Source organism: Lathamus discolor, chromosome 15 (assembly GCF_037157495.1).
Source record: "Lathamus discolor isolate bLatDis1 chromosome 15, bLatDis1.hap1, whole genome shotgun sequence".
Taxonomy (NCBI): Eukaryota; Metazoa; Chordata; class Aves; order Psittaciformes; family Psittacidae; genus Lathamus; species Lathamus discolor.
In genome coordinates, this window is record NC_088898.1 from 8,787,053 (window position 1) to 8,814,008 (window position 26,956).

Here is a 26,956-nt window from a genome sequence, read left to right on the forward strand (position 1 = left end):
AAGCCCTGTCCAACCTGGCCTTGAACACTGCCAGGGATGGAACATTTATCACTTCTTTGGGCAACCCGTTCCAGTGCCTCACCACCCTCACAATAAAGAACTTCTTCCCTATATCTAACCTGAATGATGAGCTCTGTGAAGAGCCAGCATCACCTCTCCCTTCTCCCATTGCTGCGCTAGGTCCATAGACATTTCAGGATGGGCAGTGCCAGGAATTCGGCTAGTAGGACAATGCTCCTATCTCTTGTGCTTGGGTGCAAACTGGAGATGAACAGCTACATCAGACCGGACAACTCTGAGGACTCTTGTGTGTGAAGCAGGGTTAACCATGCAGATGGTACCTGGCAGTCTTTACAACTTGGATATAGATATCGTAGCTGATCAGGGGGCAATTCTGATTAAAAACAGAGGAAAGGAACATGCTGACTAGCACTTTTCACTAAAAATCAGCAAGACTGGGCCTGGGGAGTGAAGAGGAAATTCTCACAAGTCTGTTTTTCCTTGACTGTATTTCCTTCCCTCTATCAAGAACTGAGGGAATAACCACATAAATGTAGCTGTAAAAAACACTTTATGAGTACTTAAGAAAACCAGAATTCTGTTTCAAGTATGTGCATTTATCGTGCCTACCAGCTCCCCTCCCCTCTGCTCCTGGGATACTGTTCTTGAACCTGAGGTTCAACATCCAAAGTTTGTTCTTCCTTGAAAATGAACAGATTATTCCAACTCTCACACTCAAACACTTGGCTGGTCTGTCTGGCTTCTGTCTGTACTGTTCCAGTGAACCTTTCACCTCTTCAGCTGATTGCAGAGGCTGGGAATCACAAAGCAAATGATGGGTTCTCCATCAGCTACATTCCTGACTTTCTGTAATGACTTCATCTGCTGCTCTTCCCCAAAAGCTGGATGGAGAAGTTAAACGTCCCTATTTGCTAAGCCGTGGCCATGATTTATTAGTTTAAAATGATTTTAGGATATGCTTTGAAGACTATAGAGACAAAAGTGTGTAGAATCAACATAAACAGGTAGCTTTTAGTTGGTTTGGGGTACTTCCTGTCTCCTCAAACGCAGCTTGAGATTTCTAGTAGTTGGACAGACAGTTTTTCTCTGAAGTTTTGGGGGATATTTTTGGTTTTGACTTAAAGGACAGTCACACAGGTCTCTTCTGCTCTTATGGGGGTGCTTTGGATAGAAATGGTTTTCCCCCCTCTCTCTTTTACATCAGTGGAATAGGACTGTCTTCATAAAAAACAAACTGTGCAAGATGGACACAGTCCATATGCTTATCCTCAAGTGTTTTTTTTATGGATGCTCTTGATAGAACATTGATTGCAATACTTATCATAAACACTAACCTGTCTATACGCTTGCTTACCTTCACTCAGAGGAATGCCAGTGATGATACGCATGATAGGATGTTTATAAATGTGGCTAAACTGCAGCTTTTATTTCATGTCCAGAGGGTACATCACTGAAGGTCCTTCTGCTGCGTTTTCATATAGTGTCTTCCTCTGTCAGAGTTTTACTTTAGCATGAAGACAGCCATTGTGACCAGCTTTCTGATTTAAGGTCAGACATGGTTACCTGGATAGCCAGTGAGTCTTGTCTCTCCAATTAGCAAACACTAATCACTGCAGAGTGATTATCAAACCCACTACCTTCAACTCCATGGAACCAAATCCTTGCAAAGTTTCTGTTTTGTTTTGTGGGGGTGTATGTGTGTGTTTGCATGTGTACATTTGCTATGGGTTACCTGTTAAACAGCTAAACAGCCTGGGTACAGCTTTTAGAATGACTGCATTGCCTGAAGCATGAGTGACTAAACTGAGCTGTAATCTGCTTTCTTTGATTGTTTTCTCTCCTTAGAAATGAACTTTCCACTGCTTTCCTCAGAATAGGGACATATTACAGCAAGACCAGGGTGTTGTGTACTGTGTACTGATAGCTGAAAAATATCATATTTGTCATGGAGGCTTCTGGCTGGGTATTAGAAAGGCTTGACCCTTGTGTTTGCTTTCTCATTCTGCTGCTGCCATGTTTAATTTTGGTGTAGTTCCCTCTCAAAACAAGTGCTATACTCTTTGCCAAGCTTGTTTTATAAACTGAATTGGGTTTGGTATAGCTTATTGTGCCCTGAGGAAAGACTATATTAGTTGCAAGGTCCCATCTCATTCTTTTTCTGTGTAAGTGCTTTGACATTTTTGAATGAAACGTGCAGTTGGGACTAAAGATTGCTTGAACTCATGCAACCATTTCTCTGGCTTTTAGTTACAGCACGGCATGGCTCACACTGAATAGAGTCATTTAAGGAAGTAGTTAGCTTCCACAAGATCTTCTGGTTACATCTTCATTCTCCTTTTTCCTAAGAAAGCAGATTTTATGTTTAGTGACAGCACAGATGTCGATGTGACAGTTGTACATTCCTGCACAGGGGTAGCCTTATGCTTATGTGAGGTGAACAGTCCATTTCTGGTGGCCAGTTAACACCTCTCTTAATGACTGATGATGTTTTCTGGGAGCAACATGTCACCTGGGGCAGTGCTTCTTCCAGGCACTTGCTACTACAGGGCCCTTCAGGGCCATCCCTTAGTCCAGGAGGGCATCGAAGATTATGAACTGTCCACAGCTTCTTTGGGGGGTGTGCAGGAGACGCATGTGAGGTGTGAATGTGGCAAAAGTGATGACATTTGGGGAGCAAGTGGCATCAAGTTCCTACCCCAAGGGAACATTGCTACCACTACAGATTGCTGCCTTCTTCAGCTACCACATTCATTAGATGCCCCCATTTCTCTCCAAGGGAGTGAGGTAGAGCAGCCTTGTGGGTAATGTAGGTTGCCTTCCCCCTTTGTGACGACAGTTGGGTGTAATTGTATCATGTTTTCTAACAAAAGGCTACTTAGGTGTGTTCACCTCTGTTTGTGCTGTGTAACTACCCACCACCCTTCCGTCTTTATTAGCATTAGGAACCCTCATCAGTGTAGGGCATATACTGACAACGGCTATTGTTGTATTTGAACATGTTTCCTATAGAATGGATGAGTACTAAGGACTTTTGCTTTGCTGTTTTCATTACTTAATCTGCAGTAGGGAAACTGTTCCTGCAAGACATTTAAGGATATGTTTAACATGATTAGCTGTAATTTTGACATTAATAATTTTAAAAACATGATTACAGTAAAGTGCATGGAAGTATTTAGGGATGGACAGAAGCATGTGCTTAAGTATTTTCATGCATGGAAGCACTCAGAGGATATAAATTGGTGTAGTACAGAATAAAACCTTTACAGCAGTTACTTTCCCTGTGTCATCTATGGATTAACAACTTACGATTAATGGTAACAGGCTGATAAATGCTTTATGCTATTCCACATAGAGACCTTGATTTTCTCAGTCCTCAGCAATTTGGTATAGTCTTCCTTGTCACTCTTCCTACATAGTGAAAGCTATGTTTTTTCTCATAAACTTTTAATAAAGTCTACTGTAAGTATAATGAAAGATGAAGGTGTTTATGAACATTGCAAGTCACTCTGTCACAGACATTCACATCAGCAGTTTGAATGGAATATAGTCATGTCCTACATAGTTATTGTCTTTTTACTATTTTTTTCGGTGAAGTTTTGATTTTTCTGGAGTAAATTTTTAATCTAGATTAGCTTTATGTGTGGTATCACTAACAAATTCTTGTCTAGTATGTATTATCAGTGTGTTGAAGTCTATCTTGTAAAGGACATTTATTTCATAGATCAGGAAGGGACATGATCAAGGTAATTGGTTGAGAGCATGGCAGACCTTGCATTAGCACCCAGTTCATCTGGCTACACTCTCAGGTATCCCTTAACAGGCACATCACTTCTTTTCATCAATGTGATAAGAGACTTCGAAATAACTTCATTAGACACCAACATCTGCTCCATTACCTCTTGTTTGTGATTAAGCCTGTCCAGGTCATACAAATGCTGCCAGGGTACACTTAGCTCTTAAAACAACAGTTAAGGAAGGGCTAAATGATATGTGTCACAAGTGTCTTCCTGTGTACAGGCTGTACGCAAAGTCAGTGGGTTTGCTCTCAAACAGCTGCTTCCTATTTCTTTATTTAGGGAATGAATGCAACCCTGGGGAAATGGTCTGATAATAATAATAAGTTCAAATGAAAGAGGAAATTTCCTTTTTGGAGATCATCTCTTAAAAATTCCAAAATTGACAAGTATGTTTTTGTAATTTAGTGGTTGGTGTGGTACTTAATGAACATTTTTTAATGGACATTATGGGGCTTCGACTTTACTATCTTTTCATGTGCAGTTGATTCCACTGAAATTCTCAGTGGTGCTGATCCGTGCAGCAATAGCAGACTTGTACCTTCTGGTACAAGCGTTGGTCTGTTTAGGTCAGACTTACCCTGAGTTAAGAATGAGCTTCTGAATTCTCTGATAACCAAAACACTGGACACTCTTCCTGACTTTTTACATGGGTTGCAACTATCAGGATCAATCCAGCCTCAAAGCATGTCTTCAGCATGGTTGAACATAGTCATACCACTGCTCATGACGTTTGGGAAAGGATAGTCAATGTATGACTGTGTAAATTAGATCTAAATAGAAGCACTGGATGAGTAGCCGTAAGTCTAAGGTGTTTGAAAGCCCTTATTCTATTTGAGAGTTATCACATGAGGAAATGGAGGGTATTAGTGTAGAGGCAACATGAATTGCTGCAAATAGCAGATATTTAAAGCAATAGTTTAGATATTTAGATATTTTCTGGGGAAGCTGAAGTGTCTTCTTGTGTATTATCATTGAGTGATTCTAAATAAGTGCTCTCTTAGAAATCAAAGTCTGTTTGCAAATGCTTGTCAAGTAAGAAGCAGTGAATGCGCTTGGACAGTGATTTGCTGCAAATTAATGGGAAAGCAACTGAAAAGCAGCAGAAAAAATCATAGCCCAAGAGCCAAAGTTTTAGTAAGGTTGCCAGAATACTCAATGTGAACTAAACTTAAATGACCTGTATCTGGCTACAGATATAAAGGAATCAAGGCAATGCAGACATAAAGACAAAAGTACTTGAACTTGATTCTGTGCCAGTGAAATCTGTTGAATACAGTCTCAAAAGACAGTAGATAGAAGTGTCGTGGTTTAAGCCCAGCAGGTAACTCAGAACCACGCAGCCACTCGTTCACTTCCCTTCTTCCTCTTCCCTCTCCCAGAGGGATGGGGAGGAGAATGGAGAGAATGTAATTCCCACAGGTTGAGATAAGAGCAGCCCAGTAACTAAGGTATAACACAAACCACTGCTGCTGCCACCAATAATAATAATGGTATGGGAAATAACAAGGGAAGAGAATACAACTGCTCACCACCCACCGACTGATACCCAGCCCGACACGAGCAGTGATCTGGGCGTTCAGGGTAACTCCCCACAGTTTCTATCCTGGGCATGACGTGCTGCGGTATGGATACCTCTTTGGGTAGGTTGGGTCAGGTGTCCTTTCTCTGCTTCCTCCCAGCTTCCCATGCCCCTCCTCACTGGCAGAGCGTGAGACTGAAAAGTCCTTGACCTGAGTAAGCATTACTTAGCAGCAACTAAAAGCATCGGTGTGTCATCAGTGTTGTTCTCAGGCTAAAGTCAAAAACACAGCACCGCACCAGCTACTAAGAAGGAAAATAACGACTGCTACTGCTGAACCCAGGACAGTAGGGAAAGGATCAAATGATGTAGTGAAGAAGGATCAAATGTCTCTGGAAATTACTTGAGCCAAAAGCATCAGTTGTAAGAATGGAGCATGGAAAGGATTTTTAAAGTCATGTCTCTTTCAGGAGCAATGCTGTGTTACTATAGCTGCTGTTTAAGTCTTGATTTTTCTTCTTCCTCTCAACATTAAATAAGAGAAGCTGTCCTCGGCAGGGTGCATTTCAATGGGTCTAAATTGGTGCTGTTTCTCAGGCTGGCTGGCTTGCTTGTCTCCACTCTGTTCTGCTTTTGAGCATTGTCCTACTCAATATTAGTTTTCTATGAGAAATTCTTTTCCTTCCAGCCACAGGCCCTGTATACTTCTGGCTCCTAAAACTGTCCAAATCAAGTATCTGTTTCTCTGCCCTAAGGCAGTATCATCTGGCTGGCCATTTATGTCTCATATATTATATTCCAGTGGCTCACTGCATTCCCAGCTGCATGTTATTGAAATCAGCTGCATTATGTGTGTACCAACGACTTCTCAGGCTACACTACCAGTGGTGTGAATTTACTCTGTGATTCACGTCTTCACATTCAGGGGAGCTTCTACCCTCTCAAATATGCTGCTACGAAGCAGGTTATTCCTAGGACTAGGTGAACCAACACAGGTACGAAATGGGAACTAAGTCTGATTGCCTGTGTTGTACAATTTTGTCCCAAGATAATAATGAGCATACCTTTTCCTAATCACTATTGTTTTCCAAAGTTGGTCTCTTTCATACTTTCATAAATAGCAAGATGCTACTAGATTTGTCCATCTGTTATGATCTTCCATACATGTTTGAATTTTATCTCTAATATTATCTTAAAAGTGCATAAAACCACAGCAGGAAACTCAAGAGCATGAAGTTTGGTGTTCATTTAATTTCTCTCTTTTCCTTTCATATAAAAAAATCAATCGCTACCTACATTTAGCTAATGAAAGATGATACCACAGGGCACAGACTCCAGCTTCTTAGAGATCACAACCTAAAGCTATCTTTCTGATTAAAATACATTTTCCTTGTTCTTTCATGTTATCATTTGCTTCTGAGTCAGTGTTTCTTTCAGTTGCAACAGAGTGTAATTAAAGATGGGTGAGCCCAAAAAGATAAAACAAGAACAGGCCTGAACTCTTACCTGAAGCTCACTTCATATGGAATAATGTTTTAAAGTCAGGTAAGTGGGTGGAGAATTATTGGAGAAAAAAATTAGCTTAAATTTTGATTGAACAAATGTTGACAGAAAAGCTCCAAAACCAAATCCTGCAAGTGGCTTTCAACGATTCGCACACAATCTTGGTTAAGACTTGTAGGCATGGACAATGAAATAAAGTGTTTTACAAATGTATGCGGAAGGGCTGCTGAAGTAACAGACAGTGAACGATTCAGTGCATGGGGAAGAGTTTTTTCTGAGGCAGATTTTGTTGCAAAACTTGTATTATATCTCACATTAAATTTATGGCTTTGAGTTCATGTTTTAATTGAGTTTACCAGGACTACATAACTGGGGCAGAGCTCCCCCAGGCTGGTACCAGAACCATCTAGAGAGTATCCTGAGAATTACACATAAAAATGGGAGACTTACAAGTGGCTGTATACAGTAACCTCATTGCCTTTGAGACTGGTGGAGGTGCAGGTAATGATGGGACAAGGGGAATGAATTTAAGCTGAAAAAAAGGGAAATTGAGCTGAGCTCTTAGGCAGAAGCTCCTCCTTGTGAGGGTGCTGAGGCGCTGGCACAGGGTGCCCAGAGAAGCTGTGGCTGCCCCATCCCTGGCAGTGCTCAAGGCCAGGTTGGACACAGGGGCTTGGAGCAAGCTGCTCCAGTGGAAGGGGTCCCTGCCCGTGGCAGGGGTTGGAACTGGATGAGCTTTAAGGTCCCTTCCAACACAAACTGCTCTATGTGTGGAACAAGATTTATTTTAAAAAATCATAGATCAAAGAGGAGCTGATGCCTCTACCACGGATCAGTTAACATTTCTGACCCTCTCTCCAAGAGAGGCTCATTTCTTGTCCTGAGACATGCCTGTTATGAAACACAGAACGTAAAAAATAAACTCGGAGATCTTTTGAGGTCCCTTCCAACCCTTGGGATTCTGTGGTTCTGTGGAATGGGTGCTCATCAATGGCTGATGCAGATACATCACTGGTCTTAGTGAAACTCCTGCTCCCAGTGCGTTTTGAACCCTTCTGTAATCAGCTGGATGAGGGGATCTGTTTGGAAATATGATTTGTAAAAACTTCGAAGAGTTTTTGTTTGGTTTTTGCTTGTTCTGTCAGCAGCAGCTATTTGAAAATCTGTGTCACATGCTGTGGAAGGGAGCTCAGTGTGAGCTCAGTGATAGCACTAGACATGAAAGAATACACGTTATGTATGAAAGCCACAGCAAAGAAAGCTGAAGGAGCTCAGTGAACAGAGCAACTCTACTCTTTATGGTCTCAAGAATAATGATTCTCAAATGGTGATTCAGAATTTCAGGGTCAGGAATTCTCCCATCCTTGCCCAAGTGTGTTCCTGGCAGTGCTGTGCCTATGAAGCAGCAAAAAGTGATGTGTGAGTCCTGGAGCCTGGGAAAGGCCAGCTGGGTGCAGAGACATTCGGAAAGAAACATCAGCAGCAAGGCCTGAGGAATCAGTTTTTATCTTTATGAGCATCCCTGCTCTTGAGCGAGATCCCTTTTCTTTCTTACTGGGCTGTCCCACCACCGCTTGGAAGCGGTGAGAAGCATTTTGTGTTCACTGTCTTTAGAAGTGTTTGGGTGACTCTTGTTTTCTTAATCTTCAAGCAGAAGACTGATTTTATCCCTTATCCTAGAAGGCAGACCTGAAAGTTAAAGATTAATTTTCCTCTCTTGCCCTGTGCCACCAATACCCCCAGCAAAAAACCCACCAAACTAAACCCAAACCAATAGTGGGCTGGGGTGCAGGCAAGAGAGAGGTAGGCTTTTAGTACCAGATAGGAGGGAAATGAGTGTTAATGAGTATTCTTTAACCATGGTCTTTACTTTTTGCCACAAGCCTGAGGTTCAAGGGTAATCGGAGATAACAAACACCCTGAAAAGGTCCCAGATGAGCACTCTGGGTGTCACAGATAGCTCTGGCCTGGGAAGCAGGGAGAATAGGATGAAGGAGAGACCACAAGGCTCACAAAAGTGGTTGGATTATCTTGGCACGCACGCAGCAACGTAATCTCTTTTTATCAGATCTGAGAAGAAAAGGAATCCCTCCTGTATCATTTGCTTTGGGCTTTTATCTCCTCTCCTCTTTACAAAGAACCAGGCTAGGGCTCTGCTCATTAGACTTTCCTCTTGATTTCTCCACTCTTCTGCCTATGGCTTTTGAGAGAGCAGGAGTACACAAGGAGGTGAAGGAGATCACAGACTTGAAAATGTGGGGATTTGCCGGCTCATTATCTTGTGGATATCTGAATCCTTCAGCTGATCCAGTGGAATGAGGTCAATTTGCACCAACTGCATTTCAGCCCAATTATGTTTTGTAGGAGTTGAGATCCTGCGGGTGATTCCTCTGATTTATATTGAAGTTTGCTGCTCTTTCGTAATGTTAAAATAAAGGGGATGAGGGGATTAAAACTCCTGATAATTTGCTTGCTGATGCTGTAAGGAAAATATTCTGCTTTCTGAGTCATTTGCCCTGAGCTGACTTTCTTATTGAAGGGTTCGGGGGTTTCCTTCTTTAGCCATAAATCGCATGCAAATTCTTAGTGTGTGTGTGCCTGGGGATGACAGTGTGTGTGTGTATGTGAGTGTGCCTGTGTGTCTTTCAGAAGCGAAGCCAAAGAGAGGGGCTGTTCCTTTAAAGCAAAACTGGGGGAAAAAAAAATGCCTTCAGGCGTCCTATTACAGTGGAATGAGCCAGGGATCGGGATTTGCAGCTCAGCTATATAAACCCAGCAGAATCTGGCTGATCTGACCAGTTTCCTTCACTGTCAAACGTTTCTGCCTCTCACACTCTCACCTGCAAAATCAGAGCACGCAACTTCGCTGAGTTTTTGACAGGACGGCAGCGAAGTCAGAAGCCAGCAGCTGACTTTAACATCCTATTTATTTCATGGAGACTGCTCACAGCGGGATCTGAGCTCTGTCAGTTTATAAGGTAAGTCCCTCCTGAATTAAACCCTCTTCTCCCACACAAGTTTGCAATGCCATGGTGCTCTGTCGTGACACTTATAGACACTGTCAGTCTGGATAGGCAGGGGTCTTATTAGGGGCTAGTTTTGAATTGGAGCGTGGCTGTTTTTATTGTCTATTGCAATAAGAAACGTCTCAGTGATATCAATCTGATCCAATGAATGAATGAAGGATGAGTTAGTTGGATGCTGGACACCTACAGAAATAGAGACAGAAACCTAATTGGCAGGAAAGGTAGAAAATCACATTTGGGGTTTCCTCTTGGCTACTGAAGTAATGTAAACATTTCCCTCATCCTTACCTCGTGTGCCAGACTAAATTCACTTGCAGTTCTTAAACCTCCCAGGTAAACTCCTCTTCCTCTGCTATTGTGTGTGATCCGAGAAGTCAGGCCCCTTCCCTTTAAGTTTGCTGTCTGCACACTTATTTGCGCTGGAGCCTTTGTCACCTTTCTCCCTGCCCCCCAGTGGGCTCCAGTTTCCTTTAGAAGTATAGTAACACCAGTCTGTAGTAGGAGCAGAAAACAAAGGAAGATTCAACTGGTATCTGATTACCACTGCTTACACAGGAGGGTTCTGGGAGCCGGGTGGGTGAAATTCTCCATCCTCTTGGAAAAACGGAGACCCTTTATGATGTGCCTTAACTACTTGCTGCCTTGTGCACGGAGATTTTCTGCATGACTGTGTCTGCACTTACCAGTTAGGCTCAAATTGGCTTAAAATAAAGAAGCGGATGGGGAGAAGGTGATCGCCCTCAGCTTCGTTTAGGAGTTAAGCCCACTTACTCAAAAGTTGATGTTACATCACCTCTGCAGAGTTGTCCCTGCCCGATTTGCTCTCTGGCTCCTAGAAGACAGAGGTCTGGGCAGTTATTCTAAACTTCAGAAAAGTATGTGTCATCCTATGCAAGAGAAGGTTGTGTTCAGATTGAAATGATGGGACATATCCTCCTGCACAGCAGAGACCTCATAAAATTAAGGAGCATGATAAAGGTATTTATCAGATTTTCCTTCATGTAAAACATAGAAACCAGCGAGGTACATGTAACTATGGGCTGGGTAAAGCCTTATAGTCATGATGCTGTCTTTGGTTTTGTCTCCCAGTTTATTTTTTCTTTTAAAATCATATCAAGCAATGGGAATTCATTTTACACTCTTCCCAATTATCATTACATGTGTTGGTGTTCTTTATTATGCCGGGGTTGTGCGTTTGCCTTTCAAAGCTGGGAACTCTTAAAGGTGCTCTAGTCTGAAAATGAGTTTTCTTAATGGTTCAGGGACAGTGGGGGCTTGCGACAGCCCTTTGAATCCCAGGAAGACTGGCAGAAAAGTGTTATGATGCCTTTTGGTTTCTTTCTTTTACTGCTATTGGGAACTTGGGAGCAAATGCTTGAGCAAATGGAATTGTTCAGCCAAAATTGAATCCTTCTCTCTGCTGTTCACCTCCTCTGGCAGGGAATCTTGAAGGTGTTTGGAAGAGTTCTCAGGGTATTCCTTTACAGCTATTGCATCTCTGCACCTTTATTCAGGAAAGGATGAGCATCTAGGCTGAGCAGGACAATTGGCAGCTGGAAAGGGGCAGAGTAAGGGGACTGCTGTACAGGCGATGCTGTACAGGGAGCTGCTTGCCCCCACCCTCACTGACCCTCTATCTACAGTCACTATCCTCAGCAAATTGTTACTTGTTTCCCATACTTTTTGCTCATTAATTTTAACCTCTGGCTCCTTTCAGCCCAGGGAAAATTCTTTGCAAGTTCCAGTCCTTAATCCTATGCCTACAATTACTTTATCAGTGTTTCCAAAGCTGTAAATGAGCCAAAGGATCTGCTGAAAAGCATACAGCCTGCAGATGAGAATGTCATGTCTCATTTGGAGGGGAAGCTGATTTTCTGCTAAAGAAATCTCATCCAGGTACATTGGTGGTGATAGGCATGTGAAAAGAGAACCAGCCAGATCCAAACCTCCTTTTGAAATAATGATGCTTAATGATGCTTAGAATTTACTAGGAATATCCATAAACTCAGATTAAATGTCCACAAATTTATGAATAACTGTGTTAGCTGGAGACTTTTATTAATGCAAATTATATATATATTTAATCCCAGCTCTTTAAGACTGGATCATTTCTCCTCAGTGTTCACTTAACTATTATGTTGCTAGAACAGCATTTCTGAAGGTGTTTGAAGTTCAGGTCAGGTGGCTTATTTTTCATATTACTACCTATTATAAAATATCTAAAAAAGCCCCAAACCTACTCAGGTATGAAGATGTTCTGACATGTTCTACTCTAAAGGGACTGTCAAAATCTGCTCTTGACTATTGTTTCACTTTTTGATAAGAAAATGAGACTAATGGCTGAGTCCGTGCTTCTTGGGACTTTTCTACACATTTTAAGATTGAAGTAGAACTGAGAGGTGTGCATTTGAAACACTTGAGAAGTGATGTTGCTTTGGAGCCTGGGTTTTAACCCTTTCTGGTGACACCATTTGAAATACTGGACTTGCCTGTGCAGTTCTCTGCCCCTTTCCTGGTACAACACAGCAGTACATCTGTTCGCCCAGCTTTGTAGGCTGTGTTCAGAGGTTTGGGTGGTGCTAACTGGCAGTGAAGTGTACTGGTGTGTATAATGCTTGTCTGCTTTAAATTATGTCCCATATTAGCAAATCTATAAGGAAGAAACAGTGTTTATTCAGTTGGTGGCTTCCATTATTGAACCCTGGTACCTTCTACCTTGAATTTGGAATCTAGCTTGAATCTGGCATTTGAAAGTAAGTGTAAATGCAGAGGGTAGTGTCTGCTTTATCAGCAGTGACACACACATCTGTCCTACCCTATTTACTGAAACATGAGAAATGAGAGTGGTTAAAAATTACCCTATTTGAAGCTTATGATTTGATATATTCGCCCTTGGACATACGCCATCACAGTCTGCTAAGCTGAAGGGCCATTGACAGTTTTAGGGTCCAGTTCCTCATAAAGCTCTAGCCTTAGGAATGGATGATTTACATCACTGGAAAGTAAGAAATCTCAGCTTTCCAATAATAACAAGGTATTTGTTTTGAATTGTGGCAGTTTGAGATATTGGGCTTTAAAACTGTGCTCTGGTTTACCAGCGTGTACTTTGTCAGAATTTCTGGCATGAACTTAGCACATCCTTCTCAAAGACCGCTCTCTGTTACCGACCCTCATGGTTATAAACTATATAGAAGCCTGAAACTACTGTAGAAGGTAATAGCTACCCTTTGTAGTTTTAAGGAAGTTGCTGATGCAATGTTGTGGAGGAATCTTTGTTATTGAGGAAGGAAACTATGGAAGGTAGCAGTCACAGTGAATTAAGTTTAGTAGATATTGTCATCACCCAGGCTCAGAGATATGCAAAACTAGTGCGAGCAGTTGTAGGGCTAGTAAGTTCTGGACAGGAAACATTATAACTTGAAGTCAAGAGCTGAGAAATAAGGGATGTTATTAAGGAACTCATGATGAATTTACTTAAGATGTAATTTAATATATTAAACTGTTTGATATCAAAGTGGACTTGCTGGCCATGGCTTCTACTGGATTTCTGTAGGAGTTTATTAGAAGCTGATGATGTTACTATTGCAGCAGTATTTTAGGCCCTCGTATTAGAAACAGTGAATAGACATAATAAGCGATGCTCTCTGCCACAAACAACTTACAGTTGCTATTATTAGCTGTTGAAAACAGTTCTTTGTGTAGTGAAAAGAAAAAAGGAGGAGGAAGGCAGCTCTTTGAGGAACAGGACTACTGGAGAGAAGGACAATGAACAACCCTGAGAGACAATCTTGAGCCATCTCCTTTTTCACTGAGCCGGGGGGTTTATACAAGTGTGAAACTTTCCCTAACTCGGCACTTACTGTCCACTCATGCGTTTGACCCTTTGTCCAAGCTGAGCTGAAGTTAAATGACTTCCACATGTGGGAAAAGTTAAAACCTGGGCATTCTTCCAGGTAGTGAAATCTTTCTCTGTATGATGTAACTTACTGTGTGGAATGGGCAGGGTGGGGAGGAGGAGTCAGCCTGTCCAGAGAACTGCCTGACAAGAGATGCTTCTTGATCCAGCAGAAAGTGTTTGGGCATTGAAAGAAGGAATATAATACGAAGTCTTCTTTTTCTGCCAAAAGGACAAAGTTTGAATACCTTAGTGTCTCCTTTTAGCATTACTGGAATGAAATGTATGCCTTTATGTAATATTTTGCTGGATTTCTATAGGCATAATCTGTCTGTCTCCTATATACTGTACATCCTGTTGCTGACAAAACTTCATCAACAGAAAAAAAAACCCTATAGCTTCAGTGAGTATATCTGGATAAAAACTTTAAAAAATACTAGATAATATACATGATATCCCATAAAGTGCCCTTCACAAAGGTCAGATTTTGCTACTCAAGGGTCAATGAGAATAACTTCCCATTTCTGTTTTTGTTTGGCTTATGCATGAGTCAGTCATCAAAGATAAATTCATCCTGAGTTGCACTTGTTGCAAGAAATGTCTCCAAATTCACATCCTTAATTATCTTGCCAATGTAGTTTCAATTAAACTAAGGTGGGATGGTGCCAAGTTTTCAAAACCTCCAACTAGAGAGTGCCTGTATGCGAATAGCCTCTGGCATTTTGTATTCTTTGGGCAGCGGAGAACAACGTTGCCAAGTTTGCATTCAGTCATCCATCACATATTAGCCTACTGGAGGTCCATTCTTCCTTAGCAATAGGGGAGCTCTGCTTCCTACTTAGAAAGATTACTCACACAGAAAGCTCTTTCCCCATAAGCAGAACCGCACAGGGAAGAGAAAGGAAGCTTTCTTCAGCTCACAGAAGTGCTCGGTTTCCAAACTCTCCACAAAAATGATATTGTTTCATGCCTAGAAAACATATTCTTTTTAGTAATTGAGTTGAAAGTGCAGGATGGTGGAACAGAAATCTTTAATACAGATTTTAAAAACAATTGCTTGAATCATAGGCACAACAAAGGGTTGTTGTAGTAGTCTGCCTCATCCCCATGAGAGGCTGTGGCATTGACTATATGTGTATAGATGTTGGCTGAAATTGGTGCCTGGGGAAATTCCACTGTAATGATTTTGCTTCAACTGCCTACTTGAACATTTGCCTGTGCCTTATCCTCAGATGCACCAGAACATGATAAGCTCAGAATCTAAAATTGCAAAAGCTAATTTTCTTATGGGATTAGGATATTAACCATAATTTAACGTAAACTGTCTTGATTCTTCTTTAATTTTATGCTCTTTCATACCGTTCAGTCAGCACAAAGCTAAAAAGGGACATAAATATCTTCTTCAGAGTACACATAAAAGTTAAATTGAGATCGTTTCCCTGCTGGCCCATCAGAACAGGCTAAGCAGTCAATTCCACCATTAAGGAACTCCTGCTCGAAAGGGATTAAAAAAAAAAAGAGGTTTATTTCCAGGAAAGGAGTTTTCACTTTTCATTCCCAAGAAATCAAAAGAACTGGAAACAGATTTTGTCCATCAGTTTCGGGCTTGCCTCAAAGACAGGAAGCAGAGCAAGCAGGTAAGTGCCAATTGCAAGCTCAATGCTCTTGTGACTGTGGTTTTCTGCCTCTTTGGTTTGATGAAAAGCCTTTAGTCAGACAGGAAAGTTTCACTTTCAGTATGTGTTGTACACTTCAGTACAAGTCCTTAGTGGTTATCCTCATTCTTGGCCTGGCATGATCTCATTTAGTCAGAAGTCAGTTTGTTAGGCTTTCAAAAGAAGCTCAGTGTCCATTTTGCACTGGTTCTTTGTTTTTACTGGTCCTTTTGCAAAGCCAGCTTCTTTTGGATATGCTGAATCCTCCTAAGTAGTTTCCCTGTGCTGTGTGACAAAGGTCTATGCCAAGAAAGATATAAAGGTAGCTTATGATGTGTAGGCAATCCATTCCTCTTAGTGAGACACAGTGTAATGCATATTTTTCCTTTACTTATGGCTTGCACTTCACTTCTGCATTGCTTGTACTACAGTAATTCACATCTGACTCAGAATGAATGCTGCACGCTGTAGCCTACATGTCAAAAGAGAACAGGATGCATATTAAAGGAAATGTCTCAGATCATTTTTCTTCCTGAATTATTTTGACAATGTAAATAGCTTCCAGGAAAAGATGCTGGCATTTCCCATAGTGAGCACTCCTTATAAATGTCCTATCTATTTTTCCAGTTTGGTGGCCAAGTGCAATGTTTATAGGAGGATATACCATCTACAAGCCAAGGGATTTATATTTCCACTGCCAAGTGTTAATTATGATGTAGACTTACTTATACACTTTATGGGTTAGCAAGTCAGTCACAGGGATCCAGCACTACCAGTGCTGCAGTTCCATGTTTGATGGAAAGAGTACAGGACCTAGAAAGAGCACTATTCTTGCATGCATTAACATGATTTGTACTTTGTCATTCTCAGGTGGTTATTTCATACACTGTTTATCTGCCTTAGCAGTACTACACTGGGATTTGTCAGGATTGCTGGTAGAAGTAAGGACATACAGTTTACTACCAGCCAGCCATGTGTCCCCTTTTCCATGCTTTCTCCAACACTGGTCTGTAGGCTCTTGCACCTCAAGGTGCTCAGAGCCACTGCTCCATCCGTGCCAGCAGGAGCCCCATGCTTCTGGTATTGTGATGCCATGTGTTGTGGCAGTGTCAGCACTGAGAAAGGTGACTTTGGACACAAAGTTCATTTGCTTTGGTTTGGATCCCTCTAGATTTGTAGGGGATTACATTTTCACATTACTAATCATCCCTCTGGCACTATTCAAATGGGTGAAGTCTCCTCTGTAAGAACAGGGAATCGGTCCTGAATTAATACAGTGCTTTCTAGGCTGTGGCCTGACTCTCTTGTACCATTTATGCTGCTCAGAACATGTGCAAGAATCCTTAAATGATGTTTGTTTCTGTGTGTATGCATAAACTTCACACTTGATGTAAGAAAAAGTGCAATTTCTATCAACAGAAATATGCCCTATAAATCCTATAATCCTATGAATTTGTCCTACGACACTCACTAAAGGGGGCCTTAGTGTGAATAAAAATTGAGTCTATGTAGTCTAACTTCAGTGGTTTCACATGGGCAAAGAGCTTTTTTTGCTAACATGAGCAATTATTTCACTTTGATAGAGGGTGTTGAGCATGCATATAGTAAAGATGCTTGATGTTGTCTTAATTATATAGCAGAGAAATTCCTTTTTGTAGAGGATGCCTTGTCCAGATCCAATTTGGTTTGTGCTCATATAGGTCAGGAGTACTGCCCATGGAGTAACATGAGGATAAAACCAGACTGGCAGAGAGGAAATTAGAACCCACCGAGCACTTTTCATGCATGGAGCAGCACTTCATTGTCTGCATTATTCCCTGTCCGCTTCACTCCAGCTTGCATTTCTGAGGGGATGGTTTCTCCCATGCAGACTGCAAAGGCTGCCAGCCAAATTCTCATGTGACACAATTGCATTGATTTCACTGGAGATCTGTTGCTGGATAATTGAGCTCCACATCCCTTCTTGTATTCCACAGCTCGAATTGCTGCCAGCTAAGACTTTAGTTCAGACAGGTCTCAAGTCACTGTGGGTTAAGAGAAGGAGGTCAGAACGCTGCTGGTGGAGGTCTCTCAAGTCTCCCATTAGTGTAACAGTGCCCAATTTGTTGACATTCGAAGCAGCAGTGCAGATTTTTGTCCGAGTTCAGTCACCATCACAACTAATCACTTGCTCAGGGCTGTGTATATGCCTGTATTTTCCATTCCATTACATAAGTGCTTCTGCTTTGCATCAGAGCCCTGAGAAACACTTTTTAGGAACACTCTTCTCTCTTTTTCCACATGCCTTGCACTCAATTTGTTTCATATTTTGTGAATCTAATTTATCTTTTCCTTTGTCTTGCCAAGCCTTGGTTGATTTCACTCCATCTTCACTCTTCATTAAGTATATTGTTCTACTATGAGTTTGCTACCCTACCCTAGGTTGCCAAAGATGCACACTGATGCTACCATATCTGACAGAACCAGGCCAAGCACATATCTAGCCTGGGGGCTATTACTGGAAGTCAGATTTCAAGGAACTCCTTCTGTGGTGTGGGGAGTTGGAAGAATGTGCACATTCCAGCACATTCCCAATGCTAGTACCAAGGACAGAGGAGCTCTGGAGGGGAGAAAAAGCCACCCAAGTAAACTAATAGTAGTTTTAAAAACAGAGAATTGCCTGGTGAAGGGTTACCCCTGTGCTTCCCCAACTTCTTTTAAGATGATGTCCAAAGGCTGCTAATGACAGGAGGGAAGTAATAATACTTCTGGTTGTCAAGAATAGCACAGGCTTTTATGCTCGAGTTCTGAGATGTTTTTAGAGATGTCATTTTTAGTGCTTGAATAGGTACATAGTTAAATGAAATCAAATTACAGACCACGTGTAAATAGCCACAGTGAGTTCTGAAAGCATCCTGCTGACCAACATAATCTGTAGCAATTCATGCTACTTAAACACTGTTATTCCAGATGAATATACATGTAAATTATTTGTGCTCTTAGTTGCAGCAAAGTCATTAAAACAGAAGAATTCCACATCACTTTTCTCTGTATGTGACTTTCATTCAGCTAAAATCACTTTAAATACGGAAAAATGTGATGCTGGATGTATGGAGCAGGGTTTTGGCTCACCTCTTCCTTCTGACTTTCAGGGGGAAATGTGAAAAACAGCTTCATGAGAGATGCTGTACAAAGCAATGTGGCCTGAGTATGTTTAGCCTATTCACTTATACACTATGTATTTGTTTAATATGTCAGTGGTTCATGGTTCTTCAAATGCAAAGATCGTATTTTCTACTGCATAGTTTTCACCAATGTTTTTGTTAAACTTATTGATTTGGCACCTATTCACCTTTTTGTATTTATTGTATATATGTTGTATTTTTGTATATATTGTATATATACTGTATTTATTGAGAGTGTTGGTGACTCTTTTCTTACATCTCATCATCTGTAGAAGAGATGGTGCTTGTGAATCAGCTGTGAATTTTAGAGACAAGTGAGACTAAGCTCCTATGTCCAGAACTGGCTGCTGCTTTGTTCTCAGAAACTTTTGTTCAATTTGAAAGGAGTGGGAAGTAAACTCAGAACTCCTGAATTTCTGCTCTTCCCATCTCAGCACAAACCCATCTAGAAAATTGTGAAATAGGCTTTGGAAAACCTATAGATGGTATTGGAAGAAGCACTGTGGTGAAGGGTCTGGAAATGAAGCGGAGCTTGCTTTGTGGCTTGAACGTAAGCTGCTGTGATTCATGCAAAAAAGCACCCAAACCTCAAACTGCATCGGCCAATCCCTCAGACTAATTCAAAGTGAAGTCTCCAGTGTCTACCCAGAAAATAATGAGCTCCTGACAAAGTGTAACTTGGCAAAGAAACTTTCCAAAGACAAGTTTAGAAAACTGTAGCTCCTTTCCAGCTATAGAAGCTCTGTAGAACTTTTCCAGTCTTTGCTATGAGGAAGAAAAAGCCAAGAGACCACGCGAATGCTTTTGCTATTAGGAAAGGCTTCATTAAAAGGGACAGTATGTACATAGGAGGCAAGAATGATTTCTGATGAGAGATTCTATGCAAAAGTTGCTTTTGCTGTGAAAGGGGATTTTTATATTGGAGAAGGCACTGATCTAGGTTTCAGTGTCTGTGGTAGCTCTGCTATGGACCTGATTCAATTCTGCATTTAACAGTCCAAAGTTCTGCGTTTGTTCAGAGACTAATGGGTAAAGCTCACTTCGGAGCTGTGAATGTGAGCAAGGTTTTTGGTGGGAAACTGAGCAAAGGGAAAGTGTGAACCCTTCTGCTTTCTGTGGAGTCCTTCAGAGATGACCCATTTCTATAGTCCTGCTTCTGGATTTAGAACATGATGGTTTTTCCGAATCCATTGTCTCTGTTGCTGTTCACAGCACTTGTGTCCCGCTGTTTCTAATCCAGTCTAGGCTGTATCTGCTAGTGGCTTTTTTCTTACAGCTCTGAAAGCTACAGTAAGAACAAAGGTTGCTTTGCAGATGGGAGGAAAAAAAGCACTTAGCAGATGCGTAGTCCTCTTTTTTTCTCTCAAGTTTGTAGCAAATTGCTCTACTTGGCTGGTTGCTGTGCACCCTGCCATTAGTCTGAATGCAGCTCAAAAGCACCCCACTGACCTGCTTGGTTCGGTTCTTTTTTCTGAGTTCCCATTTCCAGAAACTGGTGCTCAAGTGTCACAGCTCTTAAAAAAAACCAAGCTTCAAGGACAGATTGAATCCCCTGTTCACTCTCAGTCACTGGGAGCTGGACCAGATAGGGTTGGTGCTAGATCTTCCGTTCTGTTTCTCTTTTCTAGTTTATGTGTAACACATTTGAATAATGTGCCCCATAAAATAACTAGCTTGTTTCTTGTGGCTTCTATGAAACTCCATCTGTGGTTTGAGCTGGACGTAGTATTCTTCTTTACATCCTGTCTGAAAGCATGAATCATTTCAATTGTACAACAGCAGAAGACGTTGCTACACAACAGTGGATACAGCTCATCATAGAGGAAGATTGTGTGTATGAAGGATCCGTCTGAGATCATAAAATGTCTGGAGACTGTAAGAGATGAAAGGGCATTCTGTAGATAGAAGACCATTAGCTGCACCCAGGAATTCTGTTTTAGTTGCACATTTTTCTCCAGTTTTCTGGTGTGTTTCTCTGTGGGTTTTGTTAACCTTATCATTTATTTCCATGGATTCATCTCCGTATTCTGGTGATTGGCTTGGCTGTGCTTTGGCTTCAGAGTAAGTCTTCAATTTTCTAGCGTTACCCTAGCATTTCAAGCAGTCCTGTAGCTATCTAAATATTTGCTACACATCTCTGGTCAGACTTTCTTCTGCAGTGCAAAAGACAGTTCCCTGCTGGTGATTCTTTCTCCCTTACATTGCAGGAGATACCACTTCAGTTCTTTGTTTTTACTTATGTATTTTCTAGCATTTTTCTAGCACTCTTCAGGAAGACATTTAATTATAGAAGTGAGGGTTTGACAACGCTTTTCCTGTGAGCTCTTTGGAATACTGAATTCCCTGAGACTTCCATTCTCCCTGTGAGGTTTTACCAGTGGATAAACTGAGACAGACCAAATGATTAATAAAATCATTTCAGTGGAGGATGTCTGACTTTCAGGCTTCAGTCCTAACCACGAGACCACACGATTAATCCTGAAGTTGTAAGCACTTTCTGGAGTCCCTGTTGAGAGTTTCTGTGGGAACTCCACAAGTCCAGCCCTAACAACACAGCTCTATTTAGCTTCATTTCTCTCATTATGGTTCATAAGACTCAGAGATGGCAGACTCTTGGTTGGGAAGCTTTTGTCTCAATTACTGCTGAGATGTAGTTGTTCTGGGCCTGGGGAATCCATGTAGTGGGAGACCTCTTCATTTCTCACTTCCTATAAGGTATTTTATGGTCTATGCCTCACCATTCCATTGAACAGATCAACATATTCTTTGTCTGCCCTATACATCAAACTTCATTTTGATTTTCCAATCAGTCAGCAGCAGACTGACTCCCTACTAAGTCCATCTGGCAGTTTGCATTCCCAGTCTTTATAAAGGAGTCTACTGTCTAGAAAGATCCATCCTCACAGCACCACAACCCAAGGCTCTGGCAGAGCAGAAGTGAGCTGCATTGCTCCTTTGCCTGCCATCATCTTCCACATGTCCTTGCAGGACAAATCCGGAGGATATTGCTCCTTCTCCTATACTGTGCGAGTAGAAGGATCCAAACCAACATACAAGGTACTCTTGTAAAAGTCACCTCATATATATTTTAAAAACCTGACTCAAATGAACGTTTATTTGGCTTTTTCAACTCAACATTCACAGACGAAAGGGAATAAACTTAATATATAAGAAACCCTGTGCATTTTATGCAGCATTTTAATTTCCCAGGCTTTGCAGTTCTTAAGAAGCAGCAGCATAACCCATGTGAGACATTACTTCAGCCAGCCTACTACTGCTTGCATCATTCCCTTGAAGTCATTCAGCAGCACCTTTCTTACATGCTCTTATCCTTATTTTGCCTCACCCAAAAACTGTATTTTTGAAAAAGTAATACAGACACATATTTTTAGCTGTTGTGAATCACTGGAGTGCCCCAGGTCAAACTCACCAGCTGGTCTAACATGCTTTGTAGGAAAAGAGAACGTGGAGTTGGCTAACGCACCAGAGCACTGCAATCAGCAGTGCTCACTATCTGTCCTCTCTGCTCCCCCTCCCGGTCCCTCCTCAGCTTTTCTCTCTCTCTTTTCCCAGTCTTTCAAGCTGTTTGTTTCCTTGCCAAGATGTTTTCCAGCCAAACGTGCTTGCAGGGTGTAGGGGGAGTGTTACTTATCTGTAGTTATGGTACTTTTTTTGTATTATAGGCAGAACTTGCCTTGCAAACAGAAAAATCAGTGTCACTGGTAAGAAACAGGAAGGTAATTAGACAAGGAGTTAGACCTCAATAAAACCCTTTTTGCCTCTTGGACTTCTGTTTTGAAGTATTTTGCTACCTGAGAATTGAGTTTGGTCTATAACAGTGGTTTAAGATGCATTGGCATGTCTTCCCCATGGACACATCTCTGTACTTTTAGAGGTGTAAATGATCGTAAGAGTCATTCTCTTCCTCCTCCTGTCCTGGGATGAAGGAGAGCATAAGCACTGTTTTTTTCACTTTGATAAATGGAAGCCCAGGCTGGTGTGTGTTTTATCAGGAAAAGGAGGTTGAAGAAATGCTTGTGCGGTGTGTGTTTTCAAAAAGGCCATTTTGCTCACAGCAAGCCCTAACAGACAAATCACTGGTTTCAAAGAGGTTTTCCTCAGAAGGTCTTTCAGGGCAGGATGGGTTTTTTTATTGAGCAAAAGAACTCCTGAAATGCTGCTGACCATATTTTAGTTTTCTTCATGCTGAGTTTTCAGACTTGAGCAAAGAATGGCATCTTTCAATGGCAAAATGTGTTGGGGAAAAAAAACTTCCAACCAGTTGTTACCTGTTAATGTATCATCACTCAGTCACAGTTCTTTTGTGCTCTTTTTATAAAGTCAGCCTTTATATGTTTGTCTGGTTGCTTGGACATCCAGTGGAGAGGACAGAGAAACACTGAATGAAACAATGCAGAATGAGAGGAACTGAGTTAGTTGTTTTTTTCTAATATAGGAGATCACTGACACCAGCAAGTAACTAATGCGAAATAATGTAATTCTGATGAGTACAGGTATTTAACAACAGATACCTTAATGTTTATAAGCATCTCTGAGCGCTTACAGATAAATCAGTGCAAAACCGACACAGGCTTTGCTGCTCTTAGACTTCCCAATATAAGCTGACCTTGGGCATGTGTCCTGCAGGGGAAATTAGTAATGATGTAGTTATAACTCACTCTTTCCCTGCTGGTGTTCCTGCCACATCATAAAGGGTACTTTAAAGCACTACCAAAGTTGCTTGAGCAACTGTGAGGGTGATAAATATTCTCAGCCTAAGAGCTAAGTCAAATAAAAACAGGGGGCACAGTTTACCTCCCCTGTAATGGCACAAAAGCCCAGTGTTTTGGTAGTGGATTACACTCCTGCAGAAGGTAGGTGCTGTGTGGTGAGAGGCAGAGGATGGCTTCTCGATGGCTTGTGCCCTTGGAACAATGCACTGTGATACCTCAAGGTGAAATTTGCCCCGTGGCTGTGTCTAACCAGTATCTGCCATGGTGCTGGGCTCTGTAGAAAATTTAGAAATAGATCAAGAAACTTTATCCTGTCATGCAAGAACAATGAATCCCATTCTTGTGCCCCTTTCCCATCTTATTCCAATCTCCTTTTCCTGTTGGATAACATGAAAAGAAAAAACCCCAACCCAAAACCCACCAATTTATTTATTCACTTCTCAATTCTGCCTCAGACTGTTTTTTTAAAGCCCCTTCTTTTGTGAGTTTAATCAGATGCTTGATAACAGAAAAAGCGTTGCTAACTAACCCGGGGTACAAAAAGCCCCTTCAGAGGAACACATGACCTCACCCAGGATTACTCTATCACATGAATTCAGACTCCACCGCACACCCAAAATAAATGTTAAGCTCCATTTGCAGTGAAGTGCTTCATTCACCTCCATTCGCAGGGCATATGCTTGCCAATGTCTTCTTCAGTCACTGGGATTAAACGTGTATGGAAATACAGAACAAGAGGCAGATTTTCCTGGTCACAAATAGCCTGCTGTGCACTCAAAAGCTGCTGGCTGGACGGTGCCTTTGGGCCATTGCCCTCCTGGAACCAGCAAGCTCTGGCACAGGTTTGCAGTCGTGGAGCAAGTCTGGTTTTCACTCACAGCTCCTATTGTCTGTCTTGGTTTTGTTGGGTGCTGAGAGCCTTGGCAGGCAGGAGCTGCCTCTGGGAATGCTTGTGGGCTCACACACAGCACTCCCCAAACTAACCCTTTGCCAGACGGCGGCACGCAGCCCTCTAATACATACAAAGTGACACTAATATATTGCCTCTGTGTTGTCAGGATCTCTAGCACCTAATAATGGGCAGCATCAACATCCTTAAGATATCCTTTTTGTAGGCACTTTTCAGGAAGTGTGTGGATTTCTAGCCAGGTGCTTTGAAATCTCAGTCTGGGTGTAATAACAGCTTGTATTCTCTGTGAACGAAGAGGAAGACATGGAGAGCAGTGCAGCTTCCCACCCTGGCATGCTTTTGTTGGGCAAGGTGTAGCAACAAAAACTGTAGGGTGTCCAAGAAAAGGCAGGAAAGACAGGAAAGGCTGATGAAGCTTGTTGAAGTAAAATAAACTATAAAGGCAAGATCCTGCCAAGTCACAAGCTGGAGGCATATTTGGTATCAGCCACATTATCCATAGGCGGGAGCCCACAAGCATGCTGGAGGGCAGCACATCTGCAACTCAGGCTGAGATGTATCATTTGTTTCTAATTATGCATATTTAACAGTATATTACGTGAGAGATTAAACACCCAGTTATGAGCATCGCCTGATTAATTCTTCATTACACATCAATGCTCTCAGCAATTATCTCAATTCATTTTGAACTCGGATCATTTTATATATTCTGGTGGTACCAAATACGGGTTATTAAAAGCTTTTGATTCCTGTGTTTAGTAGGGGTCTCTTCCTGAGCCTGGTTGGCGCTATGTAACTTAAAGTAGTGCCACATTGGACGCTTTTCCTATAAACAACTGTGTTTAAATAGCCTTTAAGCTCTGACACAAGCTAAGAGAAGCTGAAATTCTAGGGTTCAGCAGATGCCATTTCTTTCAGGTCTGATCCTGTACATGTGAATTCCGAGTAACACTTGTGATACCTGTTGGTGGGACAGCTGATGTTGCAAACCCTATTTTTTTGAGGTTTTCCAGTTGATATTTGTATTCATTTTGAGGGTTCAAGCATTTTGAGTATATCCTGTAACAATACGTACTGCGCCTTTACATTTCTTCAAGGGACAGAAGGCTGCTTACAGCGTGACAGCCTGAATGTACAGGCTTGTGAAGTTTGCTGCAGGAAGCCACGTGGAGGGGTTTGGTTTTTAATTTCCTCTGATGGTGGCTGGGCTCTGGAACAGCTCCAAAGGAAGCATTGAGTTTATTCTATAAATAATTGTGTAGGCACAGCCTTAACAAAAGTATTATACCCAGCAGCCCTAACAGCATGGTAGCTGTTTCAGAGCAGCTCTGCTCTAGCCAGATTGTATAATTTCCAAAGGCACCTCACTTGCCCTTTTCACCATCAATCTTCTCTCCTGTCTATTTGTGGCCTATTTAGAAGATGGCTGTGATTAAACCTTGTTAAGAACTGTAGCCACTTGGCCACTATTATTTAACACAATTAGGGCTTCCTCTAAGGTAGGTAGTATATAGAAGCACTAACAGACAACCTCTAGCATGAAGTTAGGCAGAAAAATCGATGGCAGGGAAGGTCTTTATAGGGGGAAACCAAAGAATCTCTCTTGAGGAACAATTGGAAACATAAAAAGAATGAAGTAATTAAGTTTAGTTACTTGCATTTTGTTTAGGATGCAAATCTCCCTATTAGAAATCAGGATGGCAATTGTCTTGGCTTAAGTCATGCCAGAAATTAGGAATGATCCTAGCGCTAACAAGTCCCAGCACAGTGTCATTTCCACACACCTGGCTCTTCTCTGAGCTCGTGCTCCTTTGCTCTTGATGGAATCAGAATAGCAGCAGCAGTGTGTTTAGGCAGAATTTCTTCACTTTTCTCCTTGCAGCCAGGTAACTACTAAGAAACATAAATCAAAAATGTCTTTAGGACTGTGAAACTGGAAGGCACCTCTTGGTTGTTGAGTTCAATATCCTGTCAATGCAGACACCTCAAGCATAATCTGTTTGGCACTTCTGGTTAACTATTGCATGTATTCAGCAGCCGTTTTCTCCTAGCTGACTTAATTTTTCCTTTAATTCATGAGATTTGCTCTTTGTATTTCATACTTTATTGATCAAAGGTGTTACTGCTACCAGAAGAACACCTCTTCTGATCTCTGAACTTTCGCTCTGCTTTGAAAAACAGCCAAACGTACTGTTTAGTTGGGAAAGGTCTGTTCTCGCTCTGAGATCCTGAACAAGGAGAGATCTAGAGAGATTTGCCATGGGTAAGAGTACAAAACTTTTGAGACAAAGTCGTTTATAATGGAATAATTATGCTAATTTAACTCAAAATAGTCACTGTACGACAGAAGGCTTTGTCTCTCATGGGGCTCCTTTTTATGCTTATCATTCAGAATTTACCATAGCTCTTTCACATTTTTATGGATGTTGGCTTCGGTGGGTTATTTTTCCTTCTCCTTTTGTGGCACTGTCATGCTGATGGCTTTGAAATATGAGCCTTTGCTAAATTCTACATTGTACACAAAGCAATTAATTAAAATTCTTTCCAAACAGCCTTGGTAAAACTTTGCTATATTCAGTTTTTCAGCCAAGGTAGAAGGGGCAGAGGCTAAAATGAAACCAGAAGGTTTTATTTAAAGATGATGTACAGTAGAATCTTGTGAACCAGTAACCAGACATCTCCCCTGAAACAAAAACACCATCTAAGAGCTGAAGCCAAAAGTGATAAATTAAC

General features: G+C 41.5%; 1 protein-coding gene across 1 annotated transcript in view; it reads left to right on the forward strand.

Annotated features, from left to right (window-relative positions):
* Positions 1-9,572: 9,572 nt before the first annotated feature.
* TNC (tenascin C) overlaps positions 9,573-26,956 on the forward strand; it is a 72,377-nt gene continuing 54,993 nt past the window's right edge. Inside the window, 1 exon segment of the mRNA XM_065696071.1 lies at positions 9,573-9,818. The gene's annotated coding sequence lies outside the window, so the exon portion shown is untranslated.